General features: G+C 42.4%; 1 protein-coding gene across 1 annotated transcript in view; it reads right to left on the bottom strand.

Moving 5' to 3' along the window:
- Positions 1–25,914, bottom strand: part of Prkar2b (protein kinase cAMP-dependent type II regulatory subunit beta) — a 710,703-nt gene that overhangs the window by 579,450 nt on the left and 105,339 nt on the right. The gene's annotated exons all lie outside the window — the stretch shown is intronic.

Genomic DNA, 25,914 nt, shown 5'->3' with positions numbered 1-25,914 from the left:
GACCAGGCAGCCTACAAACTACACAAACTGACCTAGAGGCAGGAGGCCAAAGGTCAGGGGATCTTCATGGATAGGATTTTGTGAAGCTGTCTTCCTGTTTACAGACTTCCAACTTCCAATTGTATTTTCACATGGTAGAATGAGAGGGACAAAGCACTGGGTTCTTTTTGACAAATATTAATTCTTTTCACAATCTAATCACCCACTGAAGTTTCCTTATGACTATTGACATTGTCAATTTGATGGGACCCAGAATCGAGGAATTACCAAAGGCTCTCTGAGTGTCTATGTGGGTATTTCTAGACTGGGTTTATTGAGATAGAAAGACCCACCCTCCATATTGGTAACAGGATTCCATAAACTGAGGTTCTGATTGAAATTTAAAAAAAAAAAGCAGAAAGCACCAGCTTCTGTCTCTCTAGAGATAGCACTGTGCCCAGTTGTCTCATGGTCCTGCCACCATGACTTCTGTGTGATGATGGGCTGGAACTCAAACTGTGAGCCCCTCAAACTGAAAGCCTCTCAAAGTGTGGGTCCCTCAAACTGTGGGTCCCTCAAACTGCAAGCCTCTCAAACTATGAGCCTCTCAAACTGTGAGTCAAAATAAATGCTTCCTTAAGCCACTTTTATCAGGTATTTTCTCATACCAACAATGAAGTAAATAACACAGTTCCACCTCCAAGCAGTGGGGTTAGGATTCCAACATATAAATTTGGGGGAACAAAAGTACCCAGTCCATATTGGAACAATTAATTAAGCAGAAACAGAAAGTGACTTCTCTTGGGAATAGTTAATTATATGCCTGCTAATAGTTAATTAAGAGTTAATTATACATATAGTCAACTGGCTTATTTACATTTTTAAAAGTATGGTTTTCTCTTAACACAGCTGAGTTTTGGTGACAGTTTAATCTTTTATAGGTTGCTGTTAAGCTTTCTTAGGTACAACCTAGCATGCTGTTTTTCCCCTGGCTACTGGGACAAGCATCTCCTGAGGATATGCTGAGTCCTGTAATTGTCCAGCTAGTTCTTTCCCCACCTTTTGCTAATTTCCTCTAACATGTACCTACTGGTGCTCAATTAAAGACTCAGCAACCCATTGTCGCAGGTAGAGGTCTCTCTCTGGACATTCCTGTCCTAGCCTCTTCACCCTCTCCATTCTCTCAGCTTTGAGGCCTCAGTTCAGGTGGGCAGCTGGACTCTGTCTGGCTTCCGCTTTCCTAAACCAACTCTGGACAGCAATCTGGGGCAGCTGTACATCTTAGCTCATTCGTCCCCGCATCCTTCATTACTCGGCCCTTGATAAGAACTTGATATTCATTTATTTTTGCTTCTAGTTGTTTAAGAGAAGATACAACCAGACAGACTCTGTTCCTCCATCTTGCTAAAATTGTTTGTATTATTTTGTGTTATATTATAGTCATTGCAGTAGGAGTGCATTATAAATCCTTAGTTTTTCACAGTCTACTTACATTTAATACTGCATCACTCGTGAAAATACAGAAGCCCCGAAGCCCTCTTTATGAACTGTATCACTCTACCTATTGTTGTGTGTATTCCATCTGCCTTTGTTATGTCATACGAGATATAACCATCCTTTTAGAGTTATAATTCATATAAAAGAACTAAGAGGACATGTCAATGAAAAATATTCTCTTACACTGGCTTTGAAAAATGTCATTTATTCTTTTATGGAGACATGACCATTGTCTGGTATCTCTTTCCTCCAGCCTCAGGAATATCCATTGGCATTCTGGCAGTAAGGAATACTTTCAATCGTGTTGTTGTTGCTGCTGCTGTTGTCTGAAATTTTTATCTTCCTTCTTAAAGGGCATTTTCTCTTCATATAGAATCTGTGTATATAGTATTTCATTACTTTTATAAGGATGTTTTTAACTTCTTATTGTTTTGTTTTGAGACAGGGGCTCATGTTGTGGCCCAGGTTACCCTCCTTACCTAGCTGAGGATGTAGCAAGCAGGGTTAGCCAGCTGTAGCCCATGCAAGGTTTGTGCCATGTTACCAAACAGCCGGCTGGGACCCTTTCACTCAGCATACACTGGGAAGGCGGCTGGTAGTTACGAGTACTGCCTACATCAGTAGCAAGAATAGATGGAAAGCAATCAAAGAAAGGGGGACAGAGTAGAACCCCCAGGAGGCAGCGCCTTCAAACTTAGCCAAATTCCCACTAATGTCTCAGAATCTCAGAGTTCTGTAAGATCTTTGGGTAGTGCTCTTTGTAGACAAAATGAAAACAACAACAACAAAAAAAAAACTATGAAATCTAAGCACCATGAAAACAACCATTCTTCCATGGTATTACAAAAGGTAACTTTAGGTCAAATACCTCTGCTTCTTTAGATGTTGGGCCCCTTTGGTGTCTGATTCTGGTGTATTACATAACTAATCTGCCAATATTTACAATTCCAGCTCAGGTTGAAATACAACCATGCGTCAGGGTTGACACCTTAGAAGAGCGAATTTTATTTGGCAATATTTAAAACAGTATACACAACGTTCGGGTGGGAAGTGAACAATGCAGGGGGGAGGTAGATGCAAGAATGCATGCATGCCCTACGTCTAGGGCTCCCCAGAGAAAGCAAGCAGAGAACAGCAGACAAGTACAAAAATTAGCAATGAAGAAAGTATGGGTTTATTTGAAAGCTCCTGAAATATTAGAAACAGGAAGAAATAGCTCTGAAATCTTAGCAACTTCTCCAGTTGAACCTTGTGTGCTGGGACCTGTATTCTGGCCCTCAGGAGACTGGGGATCATATGTGCTGGGACCTGTAACCCAGCCCTCAGGAGACTGAAGCAGAACAGTCCTGAGTTTAAGGGACTTGGGCTGCAACAGAAAATCCTGACTCAAAACAAAACAGAAAATGTGAAAATTGACAAATTTTAAAAGTTGTTTTAATAGCTTAAGTGGCTCATTTCAAGCTAAAATGTTTGAGAAATATCTAGGATCCCAAAGAAGTTCTGAGGAGAAGCCAGGCTTGGCAGCCCCCACCTCTAATCTTAGCACTTGGGAACCTGAGTCTGGAGAATATTAAGTTCAAGACCAGCTTGGCCTGTGTAAAAAGACCCTGTCTCAAAACCAAACTAGAAATCATGAGTAAAAATCTAAGGATTTGTAGGCAGGTAATGAGTCTATAACAAATTATGAAGAGAAAAGGGGACTGTACCGCTGGCTTGTTCCTAATTTTCGGGGCAGCTTCTGAAGAACTGTGGCACTCACTCCACTTTCTGACAAAGCATCTTTCTGTAGCCGCATCTGGCCCCAGGGGGAAATTCAATAGCTTTAATGTATGTATCAGACCCAGCCACAGTCATGTGAAAGACTTAGGTCAAATGTTTACTTAATTGAGTAATACAACTAAGGTGTGGTCCTTCAGAGATCAAAGAAAATAGAAAGGAAAGGTCAAAGGATGCTTTGTGAAATAGTGTCACTGAGGAGTTCCCCAGAGGATTTAATATCTCTAAATATTAATATCTAGATAAAGGAAGCTGTACCACAGTACTGCACTGTTGGCAGAGACTGTTAGTTCCTTCCCGGCTGCTCAGACCCAAAATAACTACATTGACTCCACCTTCTTTCTCCCGGAATTCAGTTTAGTTTTACAGCGTAGCCCTATTCTGCTAAGCCACTGGCTGAAACAGCTTTATTTATTAACCAATAAAAGCAACACATATGCAGAAGGACTTCCCACACCACTGCACAGCCCATGCTCCCTTGGAGTGTAGTCAATAAGTTATTTTCAATATATAAGTAATTAAGTGAATTAAGCAATCTGTTTCTGGAAAGAAATATGACAGGTCTGAAGTTGTGGGTTTTGTATCCTCTGCCTTGGTGACTCAATATCCAAGGGTCAACACACACATAAACATACATACAAAGACACACATAGAGAGACACAAACACACAGACACACGGCCTTACATAGACATACACACAACAGATACATACACACATATGGAGGCACACAAAGAGACACACACAAACACATAGACACACATACAGGGATACACACACAGACACACACACAGCATGACACACACAGAGACACATATATACAGATATACACATATACACGTGGGTTCACATAGACATACACACAGAGAGACACGCAAAGAACAACACGCAGAGACTCATGCAGATACACACATAGACACACAAACATACACATAGACTCACACAGACAGAAACACATACACAAACTTAGTGGTTATTTGATTATATACACCAAGGATCTGTGCAAACTATAGTCTCCACTTTCAGGCTGCTTGCTGTGGATTAGTTATCTACCAAAACTAAATGCATTTGACCTTGTTTATACCAAAAAAAAATTCCAGTGTTACAGAAACTTTGAGGATGGAATATTTTTCTAAAATTTTGTGTCATCTGTCTGTGTTAGAGTCTCATCCTCTTCAGCCTCAGGGGTTGAGGAAGAAGGAAAAGCGAAAAAAGCAATTGGGCTTTAAAAGATAATAATTGAATCAAACGAGATAAGAAGCATAAGGGGGCTGGCTACCCAGCCTTGTCCATCAGATGGGAAGAAGCAATCAAAGGACAGAGAGAACACTAGGAGTTGGGAAGGGAAAGACACATAAAACTGCATTTGGTGGTGGGGAATACAAAGAATGCTGGAAGGAAAAGAAGAAAACAGGTAGCTTTCTCTAGGAAGACAGGGACACTTAGATGAGAGACATGACTCGATGTTTCCAGGAATAAGGAAGGGATGGGGAATCCTTTAATCATCTACTTCTGAGGAAGTGAAGAAAGAGTTGAGAAGCAGCAGAAAAGCAGAACAAAGAGACCAGTTCAAGACCTGATAAGAAAGGGAACTTGGCAGAAAGAGAAACTGGAAGAGAAGAATAGCATTGCCCAGTGTGGGAAGCATTTAGTTCCTCAGAAAGTCCTGAGGGTCTAGGCAGGCGCCTCCCTTGCTGGCGTGCTAGCGTGGCGTGAGAATGAATGCAACCGCTTGATCGCATACACAGAAAAGCCCAGCACAGAGGCACAGTCTGGTAATCCCAGCACTGGGGAGGCAGAGACAAGAGGACCCCTGGAATCAACTGGCCTGGCCTTATCAGTGAGCTCTCGGCCAATGAGAGACCACATCACGAAAAGCAAGGCTAATGACTCCTGAGCGGTGATGCCCAAGAGTACACACACACACACACACACACACACACACACACACACACACACTGCAGAGAGAGAAAGAAATCTCAAAACCAACACAAGCAATGCTTCCTCCAATGCACAGAAGCCAAGCCCATTCCAAGAAAGAGTGGAGAGCAAGCCGGGATTGGTGCAGAGTGGGGATCGATTGGGCATGCCTGCTAATCAAAATGGAGGAGAGGAGCTCTTCATTCACCCCCTCTCCACCTCCAAATGCATCGAGCAGCCACTGGAACGGATTGGTGTTTTTCTAACACAATGTGCTTACATTCGGGATCTGTTGTATCTAAAAGACGCGCAAACGCAGGAGAGTTACTTGGCACTGTGAACCTGCCAGGAGAAGCCCATGGTCATGGGGACCGAGCCTGGCGGAGGAGGATAAGATACATGTTCCGGTTGCCTCCCGTGGCACCTCCCAGCCCACCGTGGGCACTGAATCAGCTCCTTCTCTTTATCCAGAGCACTAGGAGCTACTCTCAGAAGGTGAAGGAGACAGGGTTTGGTGAAGGAGTGTTTGTACAAGTGTGCGCAGAGTTAAGGAGATCAACAAGGCGCTGCCATTCACTCACCGTGGTCAGACACCCCAGGACCAGAAGTGACAGCAGAAACAGAGTTCCAGAGACGACTTTCTTATACGTAGTGTGAACTTCTCAGTCCCTGAGCCACGAAAAGCGCTCTGGGGTCAGGATCCAAAGCATCCCTGTTTCTCACTCGGCACTAATCACTGTGTCCCTGTCTGTCACTCGGCACTGATAATTGATGGACACTTCTACACATTTTAAATTGCACATTTGGATTCTGACTTTGGTAGAATATTCTAGTTTCGGTTTACAATATTTGTAATGGACTCCAGCCCCTCCCCTTGTGCTAGCTATCAGAAGGGATTCATCCCGTTGCTCTTCTTGAAGAATGTTGACTTCTCCGTTTTAATTTGGACTTCTCGCCTTCCACGCCTGCTGAACAAATGCTGCACTGAGCTTTCTCCTGTAGATGATTGCACAACTGGTATGCTTCAGTCTTCTCATTGACTCTGTATTGTCTCTTCCTGGGCACTTTTGTCTTAGTTAAGATATATTTCGCAATACTGACGAATATCTTGCATATCACCATAGAACCTTCATCTGGTGATGGATGGAGATAGAGACAGAGACCCACACTGGAGCACTGGACTGAGCTCCCAAGGTCCCAATGAGGAGCAGAAGGAGGGAGAACATGAGCAAGGATGTCAAGACCACGAGGGGTGCACCCACCCACTGAGACAGTGGGGGCTGATCTATTGGGAGCTCACCAAGGCCAGCTGGACTGTGAATGAAAAAGCATGGGATAAAACCGGACTCTCTGATCATGGCGAACAATGAGGGCTGATGAGAAGCCAAGGACAATGGCACGGGGTTTTGATCCTACTTCATGTTCTGGCTTTGTGGGAGCCTAGCCAGTTTGGATGTTCACCTTCCTAGACATGGACGGAGGGGGGAGGACCTTGGACTTTCCACAGGGCAGGGAACCCTGACTGCCTTTGGACTGGAGAGGGAGGGAAGGGAGAGAGGAGTGGGGGAACAGGGAGAAGGGTGGGAGGAGGGGGAGGGAAATGGGAGGCTGGGAGGAGGCGGAAACTTTTTTTTTCCTTTTCTCAATAAAAAAAAAGATATATTTCGCCAAGAAAATTTAAAAAGTAGCAATGATGTCTTTCAAAGTACTAAATCTTTCTACTTTCATTCTAGGGAATCTTATGTGATTAACATGAAATTGTCCCTCAGCTGGTCCCGTTTGCTGATGAAGATATGGAACCAATCCCCAGTAGCTCATTAATCCATCTCTAGATGGACTCTGAAAACCAAGTCTTCACCACGAAGGAAGACACTCTCTCGGAGGAGGACGATTCCTTTCTCTGATAGGCTGCCCGCTTCCGTTTGGACCGGTGCAGCAGCCACTGGGGTACTGGTAGTGCCAGATGAGAGTCACAGTGACGAAAAAGTGGGAACTGCCTGTACCTCCTCTTCCGCACTTATCTGAAACCTGAACCTGACATCAGCCGAACACCGAAGCCCACAAAGAGAGCTAAGAGAGATATAAAACAGCCCTTGATAAAAGATCTTCATCCCCTAAAATGCACGTGCCACAAATGTGTTTTCAAAAGAAAAGGGCCATGGGCACATGTTAGTATAATAATGCCAAGAGCAAATGACTTAAATGGTCCTGCTCCATCTCACTTCCATTGGCTGGGCCAAAACCAATAAACAAAATGCTGTGGTCAACACACATCCTCCTATAAGAGGTTTCAGAAGAAATCATGAAGTAGAGAGACATTGTGAGCATGAGACAGTGCTTTTTAAGAAGGAATGAAGAGTCAGCTAGAGAAGTTACCAGGTCTGTGTCAAGAGTATCACAGGGAGCCAGTTAACCAATATTTACTAGTTCCCACTCTAGACCCAGCCTTACTACAAGGGCTTTCAGATACAGACTAAATGAAGGCGGCTCTTAGACCATAGTCAGTTACTTTCACCCTCCAAAGCTTACACTGAGCCAAGAGTGCTTCTAGAGAAATTCTCAGAGCACAGATATGGATACCACTACAGTATATAATTGCGGATTTGCCTGGGCCTTCAGTACAGCTCAAACATCACGTCTCTCTGGCTACTTCCCTCCTTGCTACAGTACAGAGATGTCAAATCTTCTTGCTCCCCAAGTCTGTTCTGTGTCCTCTGCCTGCAGGTGACACTGACCTGAACTGCTTTGCATTTCCTAAACCAAGGCTCCAAATGTGGCCTTGCCTTCCTCTGCCCATACACTCTGCTCTTCCCTGGCAATTACAACGTTCCTCTCTGCTTAGTCTGTCTACAATCTGTATAGCCCACAACTTTTTTTGCTTTAATCTTGGGGGCAGGCGTGAGACAGGGTCTCAGGTAGCCCTGGTTGGCTTTAAGCTCCTGTGGTATTCTGAGTAAGAATGACTTTCATAGGCTTATATGTTTGAATACTTGACCTTCAGTTGGTGGAACTGTTTTGGAAGGATTGTAGTAGTAGGTGTATCATTGGGAAGAGGGTACCCTAATACTTTGAAACCATGAGCCATACATAAACTTTTTCTTTTGCAAGTTGCCATGGTCAAGGTATCTCATCACAGCCATAGACAGGTGACTAAGGCAATGCCTGATCACTTCAGCCTTCTCTCTAATCTCTAGAGTTCTGTCCGGGTGTGCACACACCTGGACCTCGTGTGAGGCTCTCTAATCAGTTCTGCTAAGTTTTGTGATATACTCAGGCAGGAAGTATAGGTAGGACAACCAGACAGGAAGTAGAGGCAGGTCAATGTGAACAGGAGTATTCTGGGAAGAAGGAAGCTCTTTTCAGCAGTTGTGAGCCTGCCACAGAGGAAGCAAGATGTGACTGCCTTGCTGAAAAAGGTACCAAGCCACGTGGCTAGCATAGACAAGAATAATGGGCTAAAATAAGTTATGAGTTAATAAGAAGCCTGAGCTAATGGGCCAATCAGTTTACAACTAATGTAGAGGTCTACATTATGTGATTTCTTTGGGACCTAACGACTGCAGGAACCATGCAGGACAGAAACTCAGACAACAAGGCCAGGGCTGGAAGAGGGTGAGCTGGAGGCCACCATGGGCTGCACAGTGAGTTCCAGGCCAACCTGGGTTATTCACCAAGACCCTGTATTAGTAATGATGATGATGATGAATCAAAAGGAGAAGGATTAAGGGGTTAGGGAAATAGAGGAAAAGAGAGGGAAGAAGAAAACACAAAAAGAAAAGAAAATCCTTTGGATTCCCTGTCTCTGTGGAGACTCCCTTTACCTCTCAATGCGTGGATGTGAGAATATAATGGTAACACTATAATACCAGCACTCAAGAGGTGGAGGCAGGAAGATCAGAAATTGAAAGTTATCCTTGACTACATAGGGAATTTTAGGCCAGCCTGGGTTAGAGAACTTACATATAAATGGATAGATAGATGATAGATAGATAGATAGATAGATAGATACATACATACATACATACATACATACATACATACTAGATAGATAAATGGAGGTCTATAAGAACAAATTTACCAATTGTATTGTTCAAAATTTTACATTATTCTTAAATTTTACTTTATATTATTTGAATTCTCCATTTTCTTTAAAAATTTTACTTTTCATTTTACATAACAATCCCAGTTGCCCCTCCCACACCCCTTCTCCCACCTCCCTACCTTCCTCCATCCAAACCTCTTCCATCCTCTGTCCACTCCTCAGAGGGGATAAGGCCTCTTTGGGGAGTCAACAAAGTCTGGCATACCAAGTTAAGGCAGGTCCAAGCCCCCACTTCCTGCATCAAGGCTGATCAAGGTATCCCACCATAGGGAATGGGCTCCAAAAAGATAGTTCATGCACCTAGGATAAGTCTTCATTCCATTGCCAGGACTCCCCAAACAGATCAAGCCACATAACTGTCATCCTCATTCAGAGGGCCTAGTTTGGTCCCATGCAGGTTACCCAGCTGACAGTCCAGAGTCCATGAGCTCCCACCAGCTTGAGTCAGCTATTGCTGTGGTTTTCCCCACAATTTTGATATCTACTTTGTGCATATGATCCCTCCTCCCCCTCTTCAACTGAAGTCTAGTAGCTCAGCCCAGTGCTTGACTGTGGATCACTGTGTGGAGGCCCGAAAATATGAGCCTATTTCCACTTTGTCTGACAGTCAGAGAGTTTGGAGGTTGCTCAAAATACTTGACAAGTGTAGCTGCACATTCCAACTCAGGATGTGATTACCTGGTTCTTTTTACATTAAGATGGTTCATACAAGTAGATCCGTTGCATCCTGACAGATGGTCAGGACATGCAAGCATACTTCTGTTCCTTGTTTTGTAATTATGAGGTCACCTGAGGAGTGGCTGCCTTAAGGATGTGTGGTCTAGGGTAGCTTCACTACCTAAACAACAGAATGCAAATGATTTGATGTCTCAAAGTGTTAAAGTGATTTACTATTTGAATTGCCTTTTGTATCATGCTAATAAAGTCTTGTGTTACACTCTCCTCCCTTTTGTATTGGGTATAAAAGCATATGGGAAAAATAAGCACAGGTGATTTTGGTATCACTGGAATGCCCATACTTTCTATGGTTTCTGTTTTTATTATTTTCATGTGTCTTCATATTCTTTACTTATATTTCTAATTCCCAACCCCCCCACCCTGGTAAAAAGTGTTTTTGTTGAGGTTGATCCATGACATATGGCACCCAATGTGGGACAGTCCCTGACAAATGACCCCCAACGTGGGGCAAAAGGTGAACCCCAAAATGCACTGAAGTGTGGCCAGGTGTACAAGGAAGTACGTGAGGAACCCCGCAAGAAAATTGCACCCACAGGCGGAAAGGTATTTAATGAGCACTCGGAAATAAATAGTAGATAATAAAAAGGAACGAGAAAGGCAGGGCAAAAAAAATGGGAGTAAAACTGTAAATATTTGTAAGTATGGGACAAGGAAATAGTATTCAACTATCTGTACAGTCGCTTAGATGTATTTTAATAGTTAGAGGAGCTAAAGTGGAGTAAAAACAAAGGCAGAGATTTTTAGAGTTTGTGGATATTATGCTCCCACCCCCCCCACACTGGCGGCATCCCTGCAGGTGCCTTCAGGCTGCTCCAGACTCAGAGAGGCCACAGTGAGGCCTCACCTTCACCCATGCAGTGGGCAGTCCTTTGGTCACCTAGCCACGGGATCTGCTGCTACTGAGGGTGGGGAGAATGAAGGGAATGCAATCTTTGGCCTGGCAACGGCCTGGGTTACCACTGAGATCGTGGCAGTTTGGCTCACAGTGTGCAGTGGAGCCAGGAAAGGCAGGCAGGAGAGTTTAAAGGGCTCTACCTCCCACAGCCAGTGCACAGAGTTGGTCAGTGGAAATGCCTGGAGGCTGTTTGGCCCATGAGCCACGGAACCCATAATGGATAAATCTATGCCGAGGATTCAGAAATTCTCCAGTTTTGTGATTACAAGATGTAAAATAAAAAAGCAAGGATAGTAAAAATCGGCGTGGCTATTCCCACCTAAGTTTGTAGTCTCACGCAGCAGTCTCAGAGCCTCTACAATGACAGACACTTGAGAGCCTGTAAATTTGTAAACACTGGCCTCTGTTGGGACTACTAAGTGTAAAAAGCAAGACCTGTGACCAGGCAGAGGAGGCAATGAGAGACTGGCACCTCCTAGTCTCAAATACTGGTGGAACACTGCCAAGCAAAGAGCATGGCTTGTGCCCAGCAGTGCAGCCAGCTTCAGCTGTCAGTCCAGATCCTAGGTTCCTGAGCCTGATGGCCAAACTGCTAAAAAGTAGCCTTGGGGAACTGCGCTTCAGGCCAGTCAAGTGCCTGTAAAAATGTAAATAAGAAAGTTAAACCTGTCAGCTAGGCAGACTTGCAACTTGGATTAGAAAGATAGCTTACAAATTTTTAATACAATATCCAATGGTGAAAACCTTATTTAAAATACCCTACAGGAGACCTTGAGCCACTAAGTAAAATTCTCAAAGGGAGCAATGATCCAAGTTTCAGTGGACAGCTTACAGAAGCTGCTAGACAGGTATTCACCCAGGTAGAGTATGCTAAACAGAAACAGCAAGTACATTATATTAATTAGGATCAGTCTTAGCGAGCAAGTATATTACCTACAAAACTTACTCCTACAGCAGTGTTATTGCAAAATGGCCCATTTATGGCTACACCTTCCCATTTCACCAGTTAAATATTAAACCCTTATTTTGAAGCAGTAGCTTGCTTAGCACAGAAGAGCATGAAGGAATCTTGACGATTCTCTGGCAGAGAACCTGCTATAGTCGATGTTCCTTATACTAAACAACAAATTGAAATGGTTATTTCAAAATAGTGATTATTGGGCAATTGTGTTTGCTCAATTTAAAGGTCCAATTAATAATCTTTTTTCCAGATGATCCTTTGCTGCAATCTGTGCAACTACATCTCTTTATTTTCCCTAAAGTTGTAGCAAAAGATCCCTTAAAGGATGCTATGTTAGTTTTTACAGAGGGTTCTTCTAGTGGGGGAGCTGCATACGTGGTTAATGGTGACGGACGTGTAGTACAAACAGAACTGGCTTCAGCTCAAATAGTTGAGCTGTGAGCTGTGGCTACAGTGTTTCAACTTTTTGCAAATAAGGTGTTTAATTTATACACTGACAGCCCTCTGATTAGAAGAACCACCTGGCCTCTATAGCTAACTAGTGTGGCTACTGGGATTAAAGGAGTGTATTACCACTGCCTGGTCTGTATGGCTGAGCAGTGTGGCTGTTTTACTCTCTGATCTTCAGGCAAGCTTTATTTATTAAAATACAAATGAAACATCACTACAATTTTTTATATGTTCATGGGATCAGTTTGCCAGTATTTTTGCATCTATGTGCATAAAAAAGATTGGTCTGTAATTATCTTTCTTAGCAATGTCTTTGTGTGGTTTGGGTATTAGGGTAGCTGTAGCCTTGTAAAAGGACTTTGGCAATGTTCCTTCCATTTCTATTGTGTGAAACAATTTGAGTATTGGTATTAGGTCTTCTGGTAGAATTCTGTGATGAAACCATCTGGCCCTGGGCTTTTTTTTTGGTTGGGAGACTTTTGATGACCTATTTCCTTAGGAGCTATAGGTCTATTTAAAATATTTATCTGGTCTTGATTTAACTTTGGTATGTGGAACCGATCCAGAAAATTGTCCATTTCTTTTAAATTTTTCAGTTTTGTGGAGTTCAGGTTTGGGTATGATGTACATTCATTTTCATCGAAATCTAGGAAGTCTTTAATTTCTTTTTTATTTCTTCCTCAACCCAGGGGTGATTCAGTTGAGCGTTGTTCCGTTTCCATGAGTTTGTGGACTTTCTGCAATTAGTGTTGCTGTTAAATTCTAACTTTAAACCATGGTGATCTGATAAGAGACAGGGACTTAATCCATTTTTTTAATCTATTGAGGTTTGTTTTGTTACTGAGTATGTCAATTTTAGGAAAGGGTCCTTGAGGTGCTGAGAAGAAGGTATATTCTTTTGTGTAGGTGGAATGCTCTATATATGTCTGTTAAGTCCGTTTAAATCATAACATCTGTTAGTTTCCTTATTTCTCCGTTAATTTTCTGTCTAACAAATCTGTCCATTGGTGAGAGTGGGGTGTTGAAGTCTCCCGTTATTAGTGTGTGGGGTTTGATATGTGATTTAAACTTTAATAATGTTTCTTTTACAAACGAGGGTGCCCTTGTATTTGGGGCATAGATATTCAGAGTTGAGACTTCATCTTGATGGATTTTTTCCTGTGATGAATATGAAATGTCCTCCATTTATTTAATTAATAAATTAAATTATTTAATTAATAAATTGATTAATTTTAGTTTGAGGTCTATTTTGTTAGATATTAGGATAGCTACACCAGCTTGTTTCTTAGGTTCATTTGATTGGAAAATCTCTTCCCAACCATATACTCTGAGGAGATAACTTTCTTTGAGGCTGAGGTGTGTTTCTTGTATGTAGCAGAAGGATGGGTCCTGTTTTCCTACCCATTCTGTTTGCCTGGTCTCTGGGGTTGTAGTGGGTCAGAGAAGGGTATGGGATGTGCCCACAGGGGTTAGGGCCTAGAGAGCAGGGCTCTCCACCCAGGAGCTCAGACATTCGCCTCTTCCTCTTGAATTCTCTATATTCTTAAGTGCCATTCGCTTGCTCTGTCAACCTTGGTAGCTCTCTGTAAAAGTCTCCCATACGTGTTTACAGAATTGTACATTTCTTTTTGTGTTAATAACATTTTCAGCTTCATATTTTGGATATTATACTTTAAGTGAAAGTTGTTTTAACTATTTTATTTCATTTTTAAATTTATGTATATGTGTGTTTTACCTGTATGTATGTTCTGCACTTGTGTGTATGGTGCCCTTGATAGCCAGAAGAGGTAACTGGATCCCCTGGAACTGGTATTATAGACAGTTGTAAGCTGTTATGTGGGCACTGGGATTGGAACCTGGGTCTTCTGGAAGAGCAGCCAGTGCTTTTAACTGCTGAACCATCTTTTCTTTCACCTCTTGTTTGGCTGAAAGTGCCACCCCAGCCCCTGGCACCCATCCTTGGAGCAGGAATGGATCAGAAAGCTCCATTTCAAGCTCCCTCTCCTAAGAGTTGCCTTGGTCCAAATTCCACCTCCCAGAAATCCCACCAAGTGCTGAGCCCTCCACAGGGAGGGTTGGGACCACTCCTACAGACTATTTAGGTTGCCACCCAGAAAAGGAACATGTGGTCTCAGGTTTGGTGTGGTCTCCCCCTCTCTTCCCCTCGCCATGCTCCTGGGCCACCCGGGAGTGCTGCATTACGTGTGGGCATCTTTTATTCAGTCTTATTTGGTCTGATTGGAATTATTTGCATCAGTGGAGAGGCTCATCTTAAGAATTACTCCTAACTCCTCTCTTTATCCTTTTTCAAAGATTGCTTCTTTCATCAATATTATAGTCAATGATTTATCATTTTGAATCGTATCACAAGTGAAATTTATGTCGTATTTGCTTTCTTTCTATTAGCATTTATCCTGGGTATCTTCCAAAGCTTCACTTGAATTGATCTGAGTCATTTTGATTCAGGTATGTCTAGTATAAAAGGCATTCTTTTGTAAAACTCGCTTTCTAAGATGGACCCTTATTCATTCATATTATTGGCTCCCATCCTGGCATTTTCCTTTCATGGTTCTCACTTACTATTCTTTCTTGTTGGCTTTTTGATTTCTTCTGAAGATTCGAAGAAAATTTTAAAAATTTCGGAGCAAAAGGATAGACTACTTAGAGGAGAGTGAGAGTCGGAACGCCAGGGAGCTTCGCCTGGCTGCACAGCACATTGGAAGACAACAGCACAGGAAAGTCTTGTTAAATGAGAATTCAGCATTCAGCCAAGCTTGTGAAGGAAAAAGAAAACGTTTGGAACATTCCTTCATTTTAAGGGTGTAGGGCTTCCTGCAACCCAGCCTGAAGCTGGAGACCCAACCTGCAGATTGGGAGGAAGCATAAGAAAAGTTTCCTGTCCATGAAGAACCGATAGGAAAACAGCAGAGCCATGGGGAAGTCAGAGTTCCCTGCCCATGGGGAACTGCTTTGTGCTCTTCTGGCAGATGGTCAAGAATTTCAACACAACTGATGAACTGAAATGGCTGGTATGGAGGTGATCCTCTCCCTCTGTGAGAGATTGCAAGGGTGTTAAAACAGCAAATGAACCATGCGTGAGGCCAAGATGTGTGTGATCTTAAGTTTACCTCTCTCCTCCTTTGGAACCTCAAAAATGCACCTTCTTGAATACCTAAAGACCTTTCATTTACTTAAGGAAACTCTTTAAAAGAAACAAGTAAGCAAGCTCACATTTCCTTACATGCTTTTGAAACTTGGCTTAACCCTTTCACTCTGGTTGTAAATTACATCCTTTGAGACATCCAATTACCACAAGAGCACGTATCTAACTCAAGAACTCCACTTCATCTCATTAGAAGTCTCTGAAACTCTTCCAGTATGGCACATAGCTGAGACACAAGCTAGAGGATCAGAAGTTTAGGGTCAACCCCAGCTACAGACTTACTACACATCCCTTAATACACAGTGTTCTGCACTACTAAGCGTAAGCTGGCTTTGAAGTTGTTTGTATGATTAAGGTAGATTTTCTTGTTCATGTCACAAGTCATGGTTTTCGACTTTCTGTTTTCCGTCTGCTCAAACATGGGTTTTTTTCTGTTATGCTTCATTATTTTCATACATTTTTCTAAGTGTTTGAATTGGGAACCTAGAAAATCTCCTCAATGAGACCTAACAATTTAATCTAAAGTATTGTTTTGTACGAGTGGACCCTGTGTTTTTACTCTGTTCCCCCAGTTTTCCTGGACTCTCTCTGCTGTATGCATTTTCCTGGAATTTTATGTTTGGGGAACTGACAACACAGAGGATCCAGCACAGAATCAAAACACCTTTTGGTCTAGTTCCTAAAATGTTCATAAATACATCACTAGACATTTTATTCTTATTGATTTTTTTTCTGTCTCTGAGCCCCTTTATACTTATTGACTGAGACACTGAATAAATACTGCCCTTCACTTCTGTGGGTCTCCTCGGACAGTAAAACCATCACAGGCTTATTATTTATTCAGCATTTGATGTGTGTCAAGTGCCACAGTAGGTGTGATGGGGATGCTGTGTCGCAGGGGGAGCATCTAGAAGGAAATGGAAATCCATCCGTTGTTGAACTGCAGGCCAGAGCAAGCAGTGTGAGTAAAAGACACAAGTGGTACAATCACAGCTGAAAGTAGCTGAAGCTTGAGCTGGCAGACCCGACTGCTTTCCTGAAGATGCTCCTTAGTGAAGGAGCAGGAATTAACCAGAAAACATCAAGGTGAAGCAAGAGGCAAATAGGGAAAACTTATTTGTGTCAATGCCCTAAATAAGAGAAGAACCTGACGTGTTCCAGGAATTGAAGGAAAACCAAAGTGCCCTTGCATGATCTGATCGCTTAGTGAAGGGGAACCAGGATTTGCTTCTGATCAATAGAATAAGGGGCCATGGCGATGGCACCACTGGTGAAGGTCCTTGCTGCCCAGCCTTTTGACCCAAGCTCAGTCCTCAGGACCCATGTGTGGAAGGAGAGAGTCAATGCTCTCAAATTGCTAGAGGACCCCAAGTACATGAGCACATGTGCACACACACACACACACAAAAATAGTTGTGAAATGGCAACGAGGACACGCATTTTCTTATATTACATTGATAGCCACCAATTTTGGCAGAAATGCCTTTGCTGGCTTTGAGGAAGCAAGCAGCGTACTGGGAAATTCAGGAAGTAAGAGTAGTGCTGTCATAGATATCAAATGTTTGTCCTTCCTAGTAGAGGCTCCATCCACATAATGGAAATGTTGAGGCCATGGACCTTGAAGAGATGTAGTCTAGTAGGAAGTTACTACTGCCTCCTCCTTTAAGTGTGGCTTCTTTTCTAATTAGTTTGAATAATTTCACTGTGAAAAAGCTGAAGATTCTCCATAGACTTAATGGTTCTGGCACACAACTTGAAGGGTTAAAACCATTCTTGAAACTTGAATATTGTTGGCAGGGGAAATTGTTGGCCTATTCTAGATTATCTGCTGGGAGTGAAAACAGAATGAATACGATCATTGCACAAAAACATTGAAGAGACAGTTAACAAATTTGTTGGTTCAGTAGGGACTTGACCAACACTTGTGTAGAGAAGATAGGGGTCAAATGTCACTTAAAGCAAAGTCTCCCATTTAATTGCTTTGCAACTTGTGTGACCCACAGAAACAGCACCTCTGGAATTCATCAGGGTTTATCTGGCGTGGGCAGAGGAGGCGTCTTCGGTTCTAGAAGACCAATGGAGCTAACCTTGACAGAAACTTATCTGGAGTACAGAAAACCGATTTCTCGGATTTGGCTTCACAAAGATATCTTTGTAGGACATCTCACGTGGTAAGGCTTATTCTGCACCTGTGAAGCAAATCTGGGATCTATAGACTTGTTGTGGATGAAACCTGCTATGCAGATAACAGTATCTCATAGTCAAGTTTGGGCTTACTTCACACTGTTATTTTACTATGTCTTCTGTTAGAAGGACTAAATCAGCTGATTGTCTGTTTAGAGATTCTCAATCCTCCATAGCCAGACCAATTTTGAGGGACCTGATGGAATCACTTCTGGATTTGATATGCTGAGGACTGGCCAGAAGACCATAAAATGTTCTTGAACTATCTTCACATAAAGAACAATAGAGCAGGTTTTTCTCTTTGGTTTCTGTCTTTGTTTCCCATACGTATTATTTTTTTTTCTCTCTTCTTCCTCCTCTTTCTCCTCCTCCTCCATCTCTTTTCTGGGCAGGGTCTTATATATCCCAGGCTGCCCTGGAACTCTATAGGTAGCCAAACATGGCCTTGAATTCCTGATCCCCCTGCTTTTGGCTCTCAAATTCTGGGGTTACAGGCATACAGCACTATGTACCACTTGTGTAGTGCCAGGATTATGTTTCAGGGTTTTATACATGCTTGGCAAGTACCCTACCAACTAACCTACATCCTTACCCTATTTTCAGCATAAAAAAAAAACACAGTCATATATGTCCTATTTAACTTAATATTTACTTAAGTGTTTTGTCATTTTCAAATTTTTTATTTCTGTGCATAATTCTTCGATAAATGGACAATAGCAAAAGAAGAAAGTTACATGAGACAAATTTCCCCAAATAGTCATTCTTCTGAAAGAAGTTCATTGGTCTGTCCTCCAAAGCTTGACTTGTATAGACTTGGAACTTGTATAAGTCCCAAGGCATCCTGTGATTTCAGAAACATGGAGCTGTGGGCTGGGATGGAAAGGGACTACCATGTTGTTAGCAACAGACAGAAAAGAGCTTGAGAAATCAAATGTTAGAAATGCTACTAAAAAAACAAATGACCATGCAATTTATGAAATGAACCTGAAAAATGAAAGAAATACAGATTTATTACTAATTATCAATAGACATCAGGCAGAGAATGACAAAATCCAGATAATAATCCAAAACTCAGTAAGCCAGGAGGCAATCTCACTACTGTCTGATTGAAACTTTAAGCTTACATTGTACAAATCAAACTCCTGATTAACTCCTCAATACTGTTGCCCATAACTCTCCCAAGGGAACCACCCAATATTTAAAGCCAGAGCCTGAAAGTCATTTCCTCCCTCCAGACACCCTTCACGCATTTCCCCTTCCTCCACTACACACATCTTCCCTCTCAACGTGCCGTTCCGATTATCTCTGAAACCCATTTCACTGTTTCCAAATGCGCCACCTTGCCCAGGCCGCATCATTTCCCACACAGACTACAGTGACCACTGAACTGTTTCCCGTGTCTGTTCTTTTACATTCACATTCTGTTCTGCACATACCACATTAATGCAAAGTTGAGAAGCAACTTTTAAAACTTGTATAGTGGGTTTGCTTGAGAAATGCCCCCAAAGGCTTAGCCAAATGTTCCCATTTGGTGGTATTGTTTGGGAAGGCTGTGAAACCTTTAGGAGGTGGAGCCTTGCTGGAAGAATGAATGTTTATATTCTCATCCTGCTTCTTATTTAGTCTCTGCTTCATGCTTGCTGCTAAAGATGTGATCTCTCAGCTTCCTGCTCTGACCACCAGGCCAGCTGCTTATGGGCCAGCCACCCTGCTGTGATGGCTTCTGAGCCCTCTTACAGTTGTAAGGCAAAATAAATTTTTTCCTCCATAAATTGTTGTTGGTCATGGGGCTTTATCACAGAAAATTAACTAATATAGCATTCATTTTAGGGCACAGCACCAAAGTCACATGTCATAAATGACAAATCAAGAAGACAGATAGAACATGGATTACTGAGCCATGTCATCATCCCAGCAAGGCTTATCCTGAGAGAAAGGAGTTAATTTAAGTTTTGTTTTAGCCATTGTATCAAGGGATTTGTGGCAGCCAAAATGTTGAACCCAAAGACACACTTTATGGGAGGTGATATGCTCTGGTGAGAAGTGCGACTTTAGGGAAGGAGAAGGCTACTCCATCTTTCTTGGCCTTCTCTGAAGAATCTCGTGGGCATGGTGCTTCTCACCAGAGGGGGTGTGTGACCTGTGTCCCCTAAGCTGCTAGGAACAGCAAAGTGAACAGTGTTTCCAAACCTCTGCAGGGTCATGGACCGTCTGTAGGAAGGAAATTGCTTCTGAAGTAATATGTATGTTTTCTCCATGTGAGAATGTGTTCCTTGAAACTACAGAGTCTACCATATCATTTGTACAGCTCCAATGAGTTCTTAAGCATACAAGCCATACTGGTCAGCTTTGACCACTGTAACAGAATATCTGGGATAATAAACTTTTAAAGTAGAATGCTTTATCTTGGCTCATAGTTCTAAAAATTTCAACCCAAAATTTTAATAAGTCTATGGCTTGTGGGTGGGTCAGTAGTGAGGCAGGAAACCATGGTAGGAGTGTATGAGAGGAAGCACTCCTGGCTAGAAAAGAGGACAGGGCTCTTCAAGGTCATGCTCCCAATGTCCTAAAGACCTTTATCTCTTAAAGGCTATGCCATCTCCTAACCACAGTCTGGGTCCTGAGTCTTTAACTCACAGTTCACTGGGGACACTTATCTAACCCATGGCAGTATGTTAAGTACTAGTGTAATTGAAAGCAGACCTTTCTGAGATGCAGCCTTCCTTGTGAGCCCAGCTCAAGCATGGGTCTCCCTTATCATCAGTGATAACTATTAATATTTTAATCAATTGCTATCCGTATATTTAGTATTAAGCTTTGCATTGCTTTGTTTACATGTCTGCTAGTATTGTAGTAAATGAAACTAAGTGCATAATGAATTCTTCCGGGTGATGGCAGTAAAAACTTGTTAAACTTGTTGAGCAGAAGCTCTAATGATTAAAACATAACTATTCAGGTATACAAGCAGAGTGGCTCATGCCCATAATCCTAGAACTCATAAGACTAAGGCAGAGGCAGGCAGATCTCTATGAGTTCCAGGCCAGCCTCGCCTGCAAAGTAAGTTCTAGAACAGCCAAGGCTCTTACACAAAAAAAAAAAAAAAAAACTTTATCAACATCCCTCCATTAAAATAAATAAATATAAAAGAAGTTCACTCTAAGAGGGTATTTGAAATACAAGAGGCAACAAGAGGTGATAAGAAAGTAAAGTGAAGGAGGAAGATTAACCCGGGACTAAATCAATCTCTCTCTCTCTCTCTCTCTCTCTCTCTCTCTCTCTCTCTCTCTCTCTCTCTCCCTCTCTCTCTCTGCCTAGAGTAACGAGGAATGTTTGGAGTCTGTTTGAATTCTCTATGGCTTCTAAGGAAGGCTTGTTTCCTTCATTGCATATCCAATGTCAGTGGCTCCAATTCATCTCTTGCTGTTCCTGGGGCAGGAGTTAGGTGTTTCCATCAGCCCCTGTCTGGAATGCCACAATCTCTGTGGTCCAAGGAAAAGAGAGACGGAAAACCACGCTCTAGTTCATAATGTTCCCCCCACACATTGTCTTGGGCCACTCACAGGATCAAAACTAAGCTCAGCAAAGTGGGAATGTAGAAGAGGGGCTGTGAATATGGATGAGCACAGGAATTAAAAAGGGACTTCAGATCTGAGTGAATAACGCCATATGCCACAGGGCTACCTTGGTTGGTTCAGTAAATATTTACTAACCCCTTAACATGTGTCTATCACTACACTTCTTTTTGGGAACAGATACGTACATAAGGTATACCTCTGCTCCTATAGTTATTATTGGCTAGGGAGTTCCTACCTGATGGCCTAAGTTTTACCTAAACCATAGGCAGTTTTATCATCTTCTTAGACAAGGGGGAAGTTTGGATGCAAGAATTTGAGCAGAAGGGCAAACGTTTTAAATAACTGTTAAGTAAAATGGGAAGAGAAGCTGAAGGGGGAATACGAGGGTTCCGGATGACATAATGCGTCTGCTATGGACAGCTGGCTCATAATTGTGTCATGCTCTCTATCAGTGCATTGTAAGTGGAGCTGCTTGGTAGTGACTCTGTCAGCCACTGCATAGGGAGCAGGGTGTCTGGGGAGGATAACTATTCCTCCCATCTTCTTAACCTGATTTTAGGTGGATCAGTGTTGTTGTAATAGGCCACCTGGCAGCTCAAACCAGAAATAATCACACAGAATCTGTTTTATTTAAATCACTGCTTGGCCCATCAGCTCTAGCTTCTTATTGGCTAGATAATTTAACCCATCTCCATTAATCTGTGCATCACCATGAGGTCGTGCCCTACCAGCAAAGCTTCAGCACATCTGTCTCCAGTGGCAGCTCCATGTCTGTCTGTATACTGTTATGTCCCACCATTATAATGGACTAAACCTCTGAACGGTAAGCCACCCTAATTAAATGTTTTCCTTTGTAAGATGATTGTTTACAATCATCTATAAGGGAATCTGATGTCCTCTTCTGGCCTGCAGGCATACATGAGGACAGAGCATATATACATAAATAAATCTTGAATAAAAAAACAGGATTTACTAATGGATCTTTATGCTAGTCAAGTATAAAGCATAAAATTAAAGGTGAACTTTCTTCAAAGGGCAGTGGTAACTCACACCTTTACTCCCAGCTCTTGGGAGTCAGAGGCAGGGGGATTTCTGATCCCCATGCCTCTATTCTTGCAAGTGGTATTTTTGTCAAGGCTGGTCCCAACAAACTAGTGTAGAGGGAGGGGAGTAAGTGTGGTACAAACCAAGGACTTAATGATCCAAAGCCAGACTACTGCAGGCTATGGTTTCACTGCTGGGAAATGCTCCATCTGGAAGAGCAGAGAGCATGGGAACCGGCTAAATGAACATCACCCAAGCTTCAGCTGTTCCTCAGGAGTTGTCCCTGGAGAGCAGGGTTGTGTCTACCTGCAATTTTATATTGATCTTGCAATCAAATGCTGAGTTAACTAGGGACGGTAAATTGCCTCTGGTTCTGTCTCCCTCCACTGACAATCCCAATTGCTTGGTAGCTGCTAAGGTAAAGAGGTCACGATAATAGACAGTCTGCTTTTGAAGCCCTCAGTGCTTCGAGTACAATGTGATGTCTACGCTGGGTGCTGATGCTTTCCTCTTGGGTCGATCATATTTGGATTAGTTCTTTGTCCTAATTGCTGCTCACTAACAGGAATGTCCGCTCTTTTGGTACCGGGATATTATAAACATTGAAGGATATCCTTTACCTAATCGTGGTAAAATAGTATCCATTGCCTAATCATACAAACAAGATAAAAACTATGAGACATGAAAATGAAAACATAAAAACGCAGGACAGGAGAGGCTGAGGCAGAAGTCAGATTTGTTCCAAGGAGGAAGGTCATCTTTGTTCAGTTTTGGACATCAAAGTTATTTATAAATCACAAAATTAATGTAGAGTCCACTGAATCTGCTTCCCTTAACTTCAGTCTGTGCAGCCACTAACCTTCTCTCTTTCCCATATTTTTGCCTTTTTCTAGAATTTCATATAGAATTTGTACAAGATGCAATCTTTCATGTTTCAGTTTCTTCAGAAATATTCTTCATGTGTCAGATACAGGCTAGAGAAGGTCAAAGATAAGATGTCTCACATCTGAGTGCCCTTCATTGCAAGTCATCCAAGTAAAAACACCTAAAGAAAATCAGAGTCTATCGGTTACATTTTTCTAATATGACTTAAAATAATTATTAAAATTAAGAATGCCTCTTTGAATACCATTAAGTTCATCTCCTACAGTATCAGTGGTAAGCACATCTCATTTATGAAAATAATTAATTTTAAAAATCCTCTAATAACCCTAACAAGCTTTATTTTCAGCCATTGGTTTGGACTATTGATGCTTAAGTAGCTATCAGGAAAATTTCTAAGTAACGATGATGACTGAACCCCACACAACATTGTAACATGTCTATATTTACCATTCCCTTAAAGGTGAACCTAAACATTTTAACTTTGCTATTTATGTTCCCATTGTCTCGGTTACTTTTCTATTGTCCTGACAAAACACCATGACCAAGGCAATGTGGCTTTGTACCTGTTATCAGAGAGGCATTCTCATCTTGCTTCCTCTGAGTCTGGGAGATGACCGCAGACTGACCTTTCCTCTTCCCAGAATTCTCCTGTTCTGGTTGCCCACCTCTACTTCCTGCCTGGCTACTGGCCAATCAGCATTATATTAAAATACAAGTGACAGGGTGCAGCCCATTGTCCCATAGCACTGTTGCGGCTAACGGATGAATCTGGAGGGGATGGAGAGAGAGGAGGGTGCCGTTGTCAGGATTTGGAGATGGGAGAGTTCTACATCTACTTCTCCATGGTTTGCTGTTTTGATTTCTGTTTGTTTGTTTGTTTGTTTGTTTGATGAGGTGAAATTACATGTTTGAAGTATCTGAAGCAACCTTAAAATACGAAATGGTATCAGAGGTTGCCTGAAGAACTGGAGGGGCTTAGAATCATTTTGATCACAGAAAAACCCGATGCCCGATCCGCTGTGCTTGACTGTATGCGGAAGGAATGACCCGAGACTTTGGAAAAGCAGAAGGGACCTATTTGAATCTGGGTATTTATTATCTGTGCTGCAATAATCCATGAAAAAACAGTCTGTCAGATTTCTTACATTGCTACTAAATAAAGGCGCTAACTAAATACTGCTTTCAAGTTATCCTTCAGTATATATTATTTCAAAATGAACTTGGTTTTGTATTTGGTGGTAGGTTCCTATCACAGTTCCAAACCCTAATTAATTCAAAGCTGATCTGGTCTAAACACTCAGTTGTATGAGAGTATGCTGAATTCCACCTCTGGCAAGGTGGTGTTCTATCGGTAACCTGTTTCTGTTAGTCAGCTTTCATCACTTCCACAAAGCACCCGAGGAAATCTTTGAAAGTAGAGAGATTCAGTTCACAGTTGCTTGGCCCTGTTGCTTTGTACTTGTGGTGGCATGGTGCATCCCACAGAAGAGAAAGAGAAGGGAATGAGACCTTCCCAACCTCCCATCTCCCCCGTTACAGAAGTGCCTCCAGCCAGATCCCAACTCTTAAAGTTGTTCCGCTCCCCACTACCACTCAGATGCTGGCAAACAGGTCTTCGAGGGACATTTAAGATCAAAACCCTAACAACTTCATTGGCAGCTTTTCCTCTAAAGATTGCCCTGGAATTGAGCCCACAATGCTCTGCAGACATTCTTGAACTTAACCAGCAATGTCAGTAACATACAATGTTAGCGTTCTTACATTTTGGGCTTTTTATTTTATATAAGAAAACGCAAAGATTGCAAGTACAGATTTTGCTTTTAAAAAACACTACCATAAACAAAGGCTACTCTGTAATCAGAATCCTAATTATTTTTCTGCATGAAACAGCCTAGAACAGCTGTCAGTTGTAAATGGAAGGATTACAGGAAGCTACTAACTTGATGGTGTCTATAAGGGCCCTTGCCGGGTTTAGGTTTTACTGAGTTTCTCTTGTTACTTGTTTTCTACTAAAACAAACTAAAAATCACACCCAGATCTCAGAATTCTTAAATGCTATTAAACATGCAAAGGGAATTTTAGTTTTATACAAAAAAAATTGCAACTACGTACATGAAAACTGAGCAAGAGGATGGTTTCATGGAAGTTGGATGACGTCAGCAAACGTCATTTCCCTTTTATGGGAGGTTGCAAGCTCTTTTTCCCAGGATTTAACGATTAAAAAAAAAAATCAGCTATCAAAGACTTGGCCGGTTGCCTTTTATTTCCCAACAATATTAGATTCAGTTTGGTCCTATCCCTGCATTGTCGGAGAGGGCTGAATTTAACCTTCTCCTTTAGACCTTTAGACGCAAACTATTTTCTTCAGAAAAAATCAAACCGCTTTCAAAGGGTCAAAGAGCCCGGCTACAGCTCTACAGAGCGGGGAGGAAAGCAAGTCCAGACAGCCATGCGAATCCAGACCTCACGCAGCCTCTCGGATTGTAAATGATCACGACAGACAAGAGAGATGGGACCAAAGGCTCCATCCATCCTCCAAGCGGGAGACAAAGGTAATTCAGCGCGTGCGGGGACCGGGTGGCGTGACTCCAACCAGACTCCCGGGACGAGCCGGGCACTGGGCAGGAGCAGAGCACGGTCCAGGGCGGGGCGGGGCGGGACAAAGGTTCCCGGCAGGAGGGGCGTGGCTGGGAACGCCCTGGACCCGCCCTCGCAGCAGGCCACGCCCCTGGAGTCCCAGGTCACGC

Source organism: Alexandromys fortis, unplaced genomic scaffold (genome assembly GCF_014885135.2).
Source record: "Alexandromys fortis isolate MF-2015 unplaced genomic scaffold, M_Fortis_MF-2015_v1.1 scaffold_201, whole genome shotgun sequence".
In the NCBI taxonomy this organism is placed as follows: Eukaryota; Metazoa; Chordata; class Mammalia; order Rodentia; family Cricetidae; genus Alexandromys; species Alexandromys fortis.
This window is presented reverse-complemented; position numbering and strand designations above follow the sequence as displayed.